This window comes from Ranitomeya variabilis, chromosome 1, assembly GCF_051348905.1.
Source record: "Ranitomeya variabilis isolate aRanVar5 chromosome 1, aRanVar5.hap1, whole genome shotgun sequence".
Taxonomy (NCBI): domain Eukaryota; kingdom Metazoa; phylum Chordata; class Amphibia; order Anura; family Dendrobatidae; genus Ranitomeya; species Ranitomeya variabilis.
The window spans coordinates 832,352,585-832,363,387 of record NC_135232.1 but is presented as its reverse complement, the minus strand read 5'-3'; the positions used below and the strand labels follow the sequence as shown (position 1 = coordinate 832,363,387).

Below are 10,803 nucleotides of genomic sequence, written 5' to 3'. Positions count from 1 at the left end.
TTCACCGAGTGACTGCAGGAACCACATAAGGAGAAGGAAAAGTAGTCACCTGTAGGAAGTGCGTCCTTTGCACGTAAACCCAGGCCATGGAGATGCCGGGGATTGAACCCGGGGCCTCACACATGCAAAGCGTGCACTCTACCACTGAGCTACATCCCCGTTATTTGCACCACTTTCAGAAACTTGCAGGAAACAGGTCAAGATTTTTGCAGACAAGGGTTGGCATTTATTCAAATCGCTGAACCACCTTGAGAAAAAAACTCTGTGAATTCTGAGGCTGGGGTCACACATGGCGTAAGACAATACGCCACGTATTATACGTCCGTACTACGGCCGTAATACGGAGAAATGTTCCCAAAATAGTGATCCGTAGTCAGGGTGTGTCAGCGTATTTTGCGCATGGCATCCTCCGTATGTAATCCGTATGGCATCCGTACTGCGAGATTTTCGCGCAGGCTTGCAAAACCGACATCTAATGGATTTATGTGCTCAAATGTTCGGGGAAAACATATATATGTATATATATATATATATATATATATATATATATATATATATGTCATTGTGACACATATATATATATTCTGTATTTAGATTTCAATCAGCGCGATATCTGTGAACAGCCGGTAATTCAATTGCCGGCTTTTCATTTCTCCTGCACAAACCCGACAGGATATGAGACATGGTTTACATACAGTAAACCATCTCATATCCCCCTTTTTTTTGCATATTCCACACTACTAATGTTAGTAGTGTGTATGTGCAAAATTTCTGCGCTGTAGCTGCTAAAATAAAGGGTTAAATGGCGGAAAAAATTGGCGTGGGCTCCCGCGCAATTTTCTCCGCCAGAGCGGTAAAGCCAGTGACTGAGGGCAGATATTAATAGCCAGGAGAGGGTCCATGGTTATTGGCCCCCCCGTGGCTAAAACCATCTGCCCCCAGCCACCCCAGAAAAGGCACATCTGGAAGATGCGCCTATTCTGGCACTTGGCCACTCTCTTCCCACTCCCTGTAGCGGTGGGATATGGGGTAATGAAGGGTTAATGCCACCTTGCTATTGAAAGGTGACATTAAGCCAGATTAATAATGGAGACGCGTCAATTATGACACCTCTCCATTATTAATCCAATTGTAGGAAAGGGTTAAAAAACACACACACATGATTGAAAAGTATTTTAATGAAATAAACACAGCGGTTGTTGTAATAATTTATTGTTCTCTCAAATCCATTTGCAGTCCCTCGCTTGGCAACATAATAAACGCACAAGATACATACCTTCTGATGTACTGTCAGGTCCAACGATGTAATCCATCTGAAGGGGTTAACTAATATTACAGGCAGGAGCCCTGCTAAATGCAGCGGTGCTCCGTGCCTGTAATCCCCGGCGAATGAATGAAATGTAGGTCATTGACCTACATTTCATTCATTCGCGGTGAGGCGCCCTCTGGTGGATGTTCTCATGAACTGCAGCCTGGGAACTTTTTCCCACGCTCCAGGTCATATGAGGACATCCACCAGGGGGCGCATCACCGCGAATGAATGAAATGTAGGTCAATGACCTACATTTCATTCATTCGCCGGGGATTACAGGCACGGAGCACAGCTGCATTAGCAGGGCTCCTGCCTGTAATATTAGTTAACCCCTTCAGATGGATTACATCGTTGGACCTGACAGTACATCAGAAGGTATGTATCTTGTGTGTTTATTATGTTGCCAAGCGAGGGACTGCAAATGGATTTGAGAGAACAATAAATTATTACAACAACCGCTGTGTTTATTTCATTAAAATACTTTTCAATCATGTGTGTGTGTGTTTTTTAACCCTTTCCTACAATTGGATTAATAATGGATAGGTGTCATAATTGACGCCTCTCCATCATTAATCTGGCTTAATGTCACCTTCCAATAGCAAGGTGGCATTAACCCTTCATTACCCCATATCCCACCGCTACAGGGAGTGGGAAGAGAGTGGCCAAGTGCCAGAATAGGCGCATCTTCCAGATGTGCCTTTTCTGGGGTGGCTGGGGGCAGATGTTTTTAGCCACGGGGGGGCCAATAACCATGGACCCTCTCCTGGCTATTAATATCTGCCCTCAGTCACTGGCTTTACCGCTCTGGCGGAGAAAATTGCGCGGGAGCCCACGCCAATTTTTTCCGCCATTTAACCCTTTATTTCAGCAGCTACAGCGCTGAAATTTTGCACATACACACTACTAACATTAGTAGTGTGGAATATGCAAAAAAAAAGGGGATATGAGATGGTTTACTGTATGTAAACCATGTCTCATATCCTGTCGGGTTTGTGCAGGAGAAATGAAAAGCCGGCAATTGAATTACCGACTTTTCACTAACAGCGCTGCGTATTTCTCGCAAGTCACACTGCTGGTCCGTGTGGAATCCGTATTTTTCTCGCCCCCATAGACTTTCATTGGCGTATTATTTGCGCAATACGCTGACAAACGCAGCATGCTGCGATTTTGTACGGCCGTAGAACGCCGTATAATACTGAACCGTAATATACGGCTAATAGGAGCAGCCCCATTGAGAAGCATTGTGCCGTATGTAATGCGAGTTTTACGTACGTAGTTTTTGCGCTCTTACGTACGTAAAACACGCATGTGTGACCCCAGCCTTAGAGATACATCAGCTGACCTATTCAAGCTTCCGGCACGACACTCCAACTCGGTTTTCTGATGATACCAAGTAGAGACTCTGAAGCTTGTCCTTAATGCAAAGCTATTGCACATTTCCCACTTTAATCAGGCTAGAGAAAGTTTCCTATATTTGCCTGTGCTATTGATTTGTGCAAAGTTTGTTGAACGTCCAGTTCCCATTGAAAACATTTTACTGGGTGGTAAAGTGTTGCCCTTGCCTTAGGTTGCATGCAGTCTTTAGAATCTGCCGCGGCAAAAAGCCTCGTCCTGCTATGTGACCTGGCAAAGAAGCCAGTTTAAGCGTCAAAGATTCCTTGCGAGTCTTGACGACACTACTAAGCGTGAGTGTGTTTGCTAAAGCTTTCTAGCCATATTAGGAAAAGTTTGGAGATGCTGGGGGTTGAACCCAGGACCTCAAACATGCGAAGCATGCGCTCTACCACTGAGCTACATCCCCAAAAGTCTCCTAGTGGGATGGAGCACTGACAAGTAAATCTTTCACCGAGTGACTGCAGGAACCACATAAGGAGAAGGAAAAGTAGTCACCTGTAGGAAGTGCGTCCTTTGCACGTAAACCCAGGCCATGGAGATGCCGGGGATTGAACCCGGGGCCTCACACATGCAAAGAGTGCGCTCTACCACTGAGCTACATCCCCGTTATTTGCACCACTTTCAGAAACTTGCAGGAAACGGGTCAAGATTTTTGCAGACAAGGGTTGGCATTTATTCAAATCGCTGAACCACCTTGAGAAAAAAACTCTGTGAATTCTTAGAGATACATCAGCTGACCTATTCAAGCTTCCGGCACGACACTCCAACTCGGTTTTCTGATGATACCAAGTAGAGACTCTGAAGCTTGTCCTTAATGCAAAGCTATTGCACATTTCCCACTTTAATCAGGCTAGAGAAAGTTTCCTATATTTGCCTGTGCTATTGATTTGTGCAAAGTTTGTTGAAAGTCCAGTTCCCATTGAAAACATTTTACTGGGTGGTAAAGTGTTGCCCTTGCCTTACGTTGCATGCAGTCTTTAGAATCTGCCGCGGCAAAAAGCCTCGTCCTGCTATGTGACCTGGCAAAGAAGCCAGTTTAAGCGTCAAAGATTCCTTGCGAGTCTTGACGACACTACTAAGCGTGAGTGTGTTTGCTAAAGCTTTCTAGCCATATTAGGCAAAGTTTGGAGATGCTGGGGGTTGAACCCAGGACCTCATACATGCGAAGCATGCGCTCTACCACTGAGCTACATCCCCAAAAGTCTCCCAGTGGGATGGAGCACTGACAAGTAATTCTTTCACCGAGTGACTGCAGGAACCACATAAGGAGAAGGAAAAGTAGTCACCTGTAGGAAGTGCGTCCTTTGCACGTAAATCCAGGCCATGGAGATGCCGGGGATTGAACCCGGGGCCTCACACATGCAAAGCGTGCGCTCTACCACTGAGCTACATCCCCGTTATTTGCACCACTTTCAGAAACTTGCAGGAAACGGGTCAAGATTTTTGCAGACAAGGGTTGGCATTTATTCAAATCGCTGAACCACCTTGAGAAAAAAACTGTGAATTCTTAGAGATACATCAGCTGACCTTTTCAAGCTTCCGGCACGACACTCCAACTCGGTTTTCTGATGATACCAAGTAGAGACTCTGAAGCTTGTCCTTAATGTAAAGCTATTGCACATTTCCCACTTTAATCAGTGTAATACGCAGAGATGGCAGTGTAACTCAGTACCACTGTGTGTTGTTGGTAATTTTTGTTTTATTACAATGGAATTGAACATTTTTGTTCAGAGTGCATATTGATGTATTCACTATTTATTGTGGGACATTCTGAGATGTTTTGGCTGCTCCTGATCCCGGTCATGTATTAGCAGCACTGTCTAATCAAAACATCTATTTATGTATTCTTCCTGCAGGTATGTGTGATGCTACTATCCTGCTTTTCCTAAGTCTGATATTTCTTGCCTCTGCTGCTTATCCCTTATATGTGTGAGACTGGTAATTGCACTGCTTAATTGTTTTGCCATTTTCCAATTGCCTATATGTGGCTCAGCTTTAATTAACCGATAAAGATGAGTGCAGGCCTCCTCCCTCTGTTTCTCACCTGAATGTATTTGTGAGCATATATATTGTGAGCAACAAGTCTGCCTAGACTTTAGTCTGCTCATGCATTATTTAAGTGCAGCATCTAAGTGTATTGAAATGAATTAGACCAGAATTGAACCAGAAGGGAACTGAAGGTAATAACTTTATATTCTTTGCAAACCATGTTTGTGTTTGTTTCCTATAACACCATCATAGTTATTTTCATTCTACTAAACAACACTGATCCCTACACTTAGTTATGATCTGGTCTTATTTCCCTCCATTCTCCCCATCCACCTCACCTCCACATCTGAAATGTTCCTTAAAATAAAATCTTGTGTCTCCAAACAAATACAGCCTCCTCCTGATTTCACCTACTAACCCTTTACCTTCTCCTCCTCACTGCCAGTGATATCTCTCCAAATTCTGATCCTTCTTACCAAATCCCAAAAGTCACTTCTATCTCCCATCCACAATATATCACAAATTTTCACAACCTTTCTAACCTTCCATACATTCACCCAGCCCCCGTTTTCGCTATCCCTGTAACAGGAGATCTTTGGAACGCTTGCCATGTCTACAACAAACTTTCCTATATTCATGATCTTTTCATTGAAAACAAACTTTTATTCATTTATAACACCATAACATGGATCAACCCCTCTGACACAGCCTCTCCAGCTAATTTTTTTTATGATGGATTCCATCATTCTCACACACCCCGCCACAGCAACAAGCATGATGGAGTAGACAGTTTTCTCCAGTGAGTTAACTGCTCCTTAACCCTAATTCCACTGCCACCCTCTGTTGCTCTCTCGTCTTTTGAGGTGCACTCTGTGTACAGCTATTCTGCCTCCAACCTTCAACTGGCTGTCATTTACCAGCTCCCATTGCCAGCCACCACCTTTTTTGACCACTTCACCACCTGGCTACTTCATTTCTTTTTGATGACATACTCACTGTTATAATGGGTGACTTCAACATCCTCATTGACACTTCCCACTCAGCTGCCTCTAATCTTCTAACTCTCACCTCCTCCTTCAGCCTTGATAAATAGATCTCCTCAGCCACTCACAAAAGATGGCCACACATGACCTTATCTTTACCTGTGTCTGTTTCCTAGCTAATCTCTCTAACACACCTCTTTCTCTCTCTAAGGGTACCGTCACACAGTGAAATTTCCATCGCTGCGACGGCACGATTCGTGACGTCGCAGCGTCGTATGAATATCGCTCCAGCGTCGTAGACTGCGGTCACACTTTGCAATCACGGCGCTGGAGCGATGCCGAAGTCCCCGGGTAACCAGGGTGAACATCGGGTTACTAAGCGCAGGGCCGCGCTTAGTAACCCGATGTTTACCCTGGTTACCAGCGTTAACGTAAAAAAAAAAACAGTACATACTTACATTCCGGTGTCTGTCCCCGGCGTTCTGCTTCTCTCCACTGTGTAAGCGCCATAGCCGGAAAGCAGAGCGGTGACGTCACCGCTGTGCTCGCTTTCCGGCCGGCAGGCGCTCACAGTGCAGAGAAGCTGAGACGCCGGAGGACAGACACCGGAATGTAAGTATGTACTGTTTGTTTTTTTTACATTTACGCTTGTAACCAGGGTAAACATCGGGTTACTAAGCGCGGCCCTGCGCTTAGTTACCCGATGTTTACCCTGGTTACAAGCGAACACATCGCTGGATCGGTGTCACACACAACGATCCAGCGATGTCAGCGGGTGATCAAGTGACGAAAGAAAGTTCCAAACGATCTGCTACGACGTACGATTCTCAGCATGATGTCTGATCGCAGTAGCGTGTCAGACACAGCGATATCGTAACGATATCGCTAGAACATCACGAATCGTGCCGTCGTAGCGATGGAAATTTCACTGTGTGACGGTACCCTAAGGGTACTGCTACACAAAACGATTTACCAACGATCATGACCAGCGATACGACCTGGTCGTGATCGTTGGTAAGTCGTTGTGTGGTCGCTGGGGAGCTGTCACACAGACAGTTCTCCAGCAACCTACGATGCCGAAGTCCCCGGGTAACCAGGGTAAACATCGGGTTACTAAGCGCAGGGCCGCGCTTAGTAACCCGATGTTTACCCTGGTTACCATCGTAAATGTTAAAAAAAAAAACTTACATACTCACATTCCAGTGTCCGTCAGGTCCCTAGCCGTCTGCTTTCCACACTTACTGAGTGCCGGCCGTAAAGTGAAAGCAGAGCACAGCGGTGACGTCACCGCTGTGCTCTGCTTTTACTTTCCGTCCGGCAGTCAGTCAGTGTGGGAAGCAGACGGCTAGGGACCTGACGGACACCGGAATGTGAGTATGTATGTTTTGGTTTTTTTTACATTTACGATGGTAACCAGGGTAAACATCGGGTTACTAAGCGCGGCCCTGCGCTTAGTAACCCGATGTTTACCCTGGTTACAAGTGAACGCATCGCTGGATCGGTGTCACACACACCGATCCAGCGATGACAGCGGGAGATCCAGCGACGAAATAAAGTTCCAAACGATCTGCTGCGACGTATGATTCTCAGCAGGGTCCCTGATCGCTGCTGCGTGTCAGACACAGCGATATCGTATGGATATCGCTGGAACGTCACGGATCGTGCCATTGTAGCGACAAAGTGCCACTGTGAGACGGTACCCTAACACAACCTACTCACATTCTCTTCCCTTTCCTCTCCAGGTGCACTGTCTTGAATCCCCAATGGCTAGGGATAGCACAGGACAAGCAAGGTACAAATATATAACGGACGAGCTCTAGGGTGATGGAACCTGGGCTGACCGCTGCCCTACGCCTGACAAACGCAACTAGAGATAGCCAGGGAGCGTGCCTACGTTGGTTCTAGACGCCACGCACCAGCCTAAGAGCTAACTAGTACTGCAGAGAAAATAAAGACCTCACTTGCCTCCAGAGGGATGAACCCCAAAAGGTATAGTTGCCCCCCACATGTATTGACGGTGAAATGAGAGGAAGGCACACACATAGAGATGATATATATAGGTTTAGCAAATTGAGGCCAGCTGTAAACTAGAAAGCAGAACGATACAAAAGGGGTCTGAGCGGTCAGCAAAAAACCCTAATCAAAAAACCATCTTGAGATTACAAGAACCCATGTGCCAACTCATGGCACATGGGGAGAACCTCAGTCCACTAGAGCTACCAGCTAGCATAGAGACATAATAAGCAAGCTGGACAAAAAACCAAACAACTGAAAATCAGCACTTAGCTTATCCTGAAAGATCTGGGAGCAGGTAGGCAGGAACCAAACAGAGCACATCTGAATACATTGATAGCCGGCAAGGGAATGACAGAAAGGCCAGGTAAAATAGGAAACACCCAGCCTCTGATGGACAGGTGGAAACCAAAGGCCGCAACCCACCAAAGTCACCCAGTACCAGCAGTAACCACCAGAGGGAGCCCACAAACAGAATCCACAACAGTACCCCCCCCTTGAGGAGGGGTCACCGAACCCTCACGAGAACCCCCAGGGCGATCAGGGTGAGCTCTGTGGAAGGCGTGGACCAAATCAGTCGCATGAACATCGGAGGCGACCACCCAGGAATTATCCTCTTGACCATAACCCTTCCACTTAACCAAATACTGGAGTTTGCGTCTGGAAACACGAGAATCCAAGATCTTCTCAACAACATACTCCAATTCTCCCTCCACCAGCACCGGAGCAGGAGGCTCAACCGAAGGAACAACGGGCACCTCATACCTCCGCAACAACGACCGATGGAACACATTATGAATAGCAAACGATGCTGGGAGATCCAAACGAAAAGATACAGGGTTAAGAATCTCCGAGATCCTATAAGGACCAATGAACCGAGGCTTGAACTTAGGAGAAGAGACCTTCATAGGGACAAAACGAGAAGACAACCACACCAAATCCCCAACAAGAAGTCGGGGCCCCACGCGGCGATGGCGATTAGCAAACTGCTGAGTCTTCTCCTGAGATAACTTCAAATTGTCCACCACCTGATTCCAAATCTGATGTAGCCTGTCCACCACCACGTCCACTCCAGGACAATCCGAAGACTCCAACTGACCAGAGGAAAAACGAGGATGAAACCCCGAATTACAAAAAAAAGGAGAGACCAACGTGGCAGAACTAGCCCGATTATTAAGAGCAAATTCGGCCAGTGGCAAAAAAGCAACCCAGTCATCTTGATCAGCAGAAACAAAACACCTCAAATAAGTTTCCAAGGTCTGATTAGTTCGCTCCGTCTGGCCATTCGTCTGAGGATGGAATGCAGACGAGAAAGACAAATCAATGCCCATCTTGGCACAAAACGTCCGCCAAAATCTAGACACAAACTGGGATCCCCTATCAGAAACGATATTCTCCGGAATCCCATGCAAACGAACCACGTTCTGAAAAAATAAAGGGACCAACTCAGAGGAGGAAGGCAACTTAGGCAAGGGCACCAAATGAACCATCTTAGAAAAGCGGTCACACACAACCCAGATAACGGACATTTTCTGTGAAACCGGGAGATCAGAAATAAAATCCATGGAAATGTGCGTCCAAGGCCTCTTCGGGATGGGCAAGGATAACAACAACCCACTGGCCCGAGAACAGCAAGGCTTAGCTCGAGCACATACTTCACAAGACTGCACAAAGGTACGCACATCCCTAGACAAGGAAGGCCACCAAAAAGACCTGGCCACCAAGTCTCTAGTACCAAATATTCCAGGATGACCAGCCAACACAGAAGAATGGACCTCGGAGATGACTCTACTGGTCCAATCATCCGGAACAAACAGTCTTTCTGGTGGACAACGATCCGGTTTATCCACCTGAAACTCCTGCAATGCACGTCGCAAGTCTGGGGATACGGCGGACAATATTACCCCATCCCTAAGGATACCAGTAGGCCCAGAGTCTCCAGGAGAGTCAGGCACAAAACTCCTGGAAAGAGCATCTGCCTTCACATTCTTTGAACCTGGCAGGTATGAAACCACGAAATTGAAACGAGAAAAAAACAACGACCAACGAGCCTGTCTAGGATTCAAACGCCTGGCAGACTCAAGGTAAATGAGATTCTTGTGATCAGTCAAGACCACCACACGATGTTTAGCACCCTCAAGCCAATGACGCCACTCCTCAAATGCCCACTTCATGGCCAAAAGCTCCCGATTACCCACATCATAATTGCGCTCGGCGGGCGAGAATTTTCTAGAGAAGAATGCACATGGCTTCATCACCGAGCCATTAGAACTTCTCTGTGACAAAACCGCCCCCGCTCCAATCTCGGAAGCATCAACCTCAACCTGGAAAGGAAGTGAAACATCTGGTTGACACAACACAGGAGCAGAAGAAAACCGGCGCTTAAGTTCCGGAAAGGCCCCCACGGCCGCAGGAGACCAATCAGCAACATCAGCACCCTTTTTAGTCAAATCAGTCAAAGGTTTAACAATACTGGAAAAATTAGCAATGAACCGACGATAAAAATTAGCAAACCCCAAGAACTTCTGTAGGCTTTTAACAGATGTAGGTTGTGTCCAGTCACAAATTGCCTGAACCTTGACGGGATCCATCTCAATAGTAGAAGGAGAAAAAATGTACCCCAAAAAAGAAATCTTCTGGACTCCGAAGAGACACTTTGAGCCCTTCACAAACAGAGAATTGGCCCACAGAACCTGAAACACCTTCCTGACCTGTAGAACATGAGACTCCCAGTCATCAGAAAACACCAAAATATCATCCAAATACACAATCATAAACTTATCCAGATATTCACGGAAAATATTGTGCATAAAGGACTGAAAGACTGACGGAGCATTGGAGAGTCCAAAAGGCATTACCAAATACTCAAAATGGCCCTCAGGCGTATTAAATGCGGTTTTCCACTCATCACCCTGTTTTATCCGCACCAGATTATACGCACCGCGAAGATCTATCTGTTATGACCCCAATGGCGAGGGTCTCAGAGGAACGTGGAAGTCTGCAGAATACAAAAATCCAGCTCATAGGGCAGTGGTAACTGGGTTGACCATATATCTACTCCTAACGCCAACACTAGAAGTAGCCGGGGATCATTCCTACGTTGATTCTAGA

At 46.3% G+C, this 10,803-nt stretch overlaps 5 non-coding genes across 5 annotated transcripts; all 5 read right to left on the bottom strand.

Annotated features, from left to right (window-relative positions):
• Nucleotides 1–87: 87 nt before the first annotated feature.
• Nucleotides 88–159, bottom strand: TRNAA-UGC (transfer RNA alanine (anticodon UGC)). Its single transcript has one exon. It is a non-coding gene; the product is annotated as a tRNA-Ala (tRNA).
• A 2,882-nt stretch (nucleotides 160–3,041) lies between these two features.
• TRNAA-CGC (transfer RNA alanine (anticodon CGC)) lies at nucleotides 3,042–3,113 on the bottom strand. Its single transcript has one exon. It is a non-coding gene; the product is annotated as a tRNA-Ala (tRNA).
• Nucleotides 3,114–3,240: 127 nt separating this feature from the next.
• Nucleotides 3,241–3,312, bottom strand: TRNAA-UGC (transfer RNA alanine (anticodon UGC)). Its single transcript has one exon. It is a non-coding gene; the product is annotated as a tRNA-Ala (tRNA).
• Nucleotides 3,313–3,832: 520 nt separating this feature from the next.
• TRNAA-CGC (transfer RNA alanine (anticodon CGC)) lies at nucleotides 3,833–3,904 on the bottom strand. The gene has a single exon. It is a non-coding gene; the product is annotated as a tRNA-Ala (tRNA).
• A 127-nt stretch (nucleotides 3,905–4,031) lies between these two features.
• Nucleotides 4,032–4,103, bottom strand: TRNAA-UGC (transfer RNA alanine (anticodon UGC)). The gene has a single exon. It is a non-coding gene; the product is annotated as a tRNA-Ala (tRNA).
• Nucleotides 4,104–10,803: the final 6,700 nt, after the last annotated feature.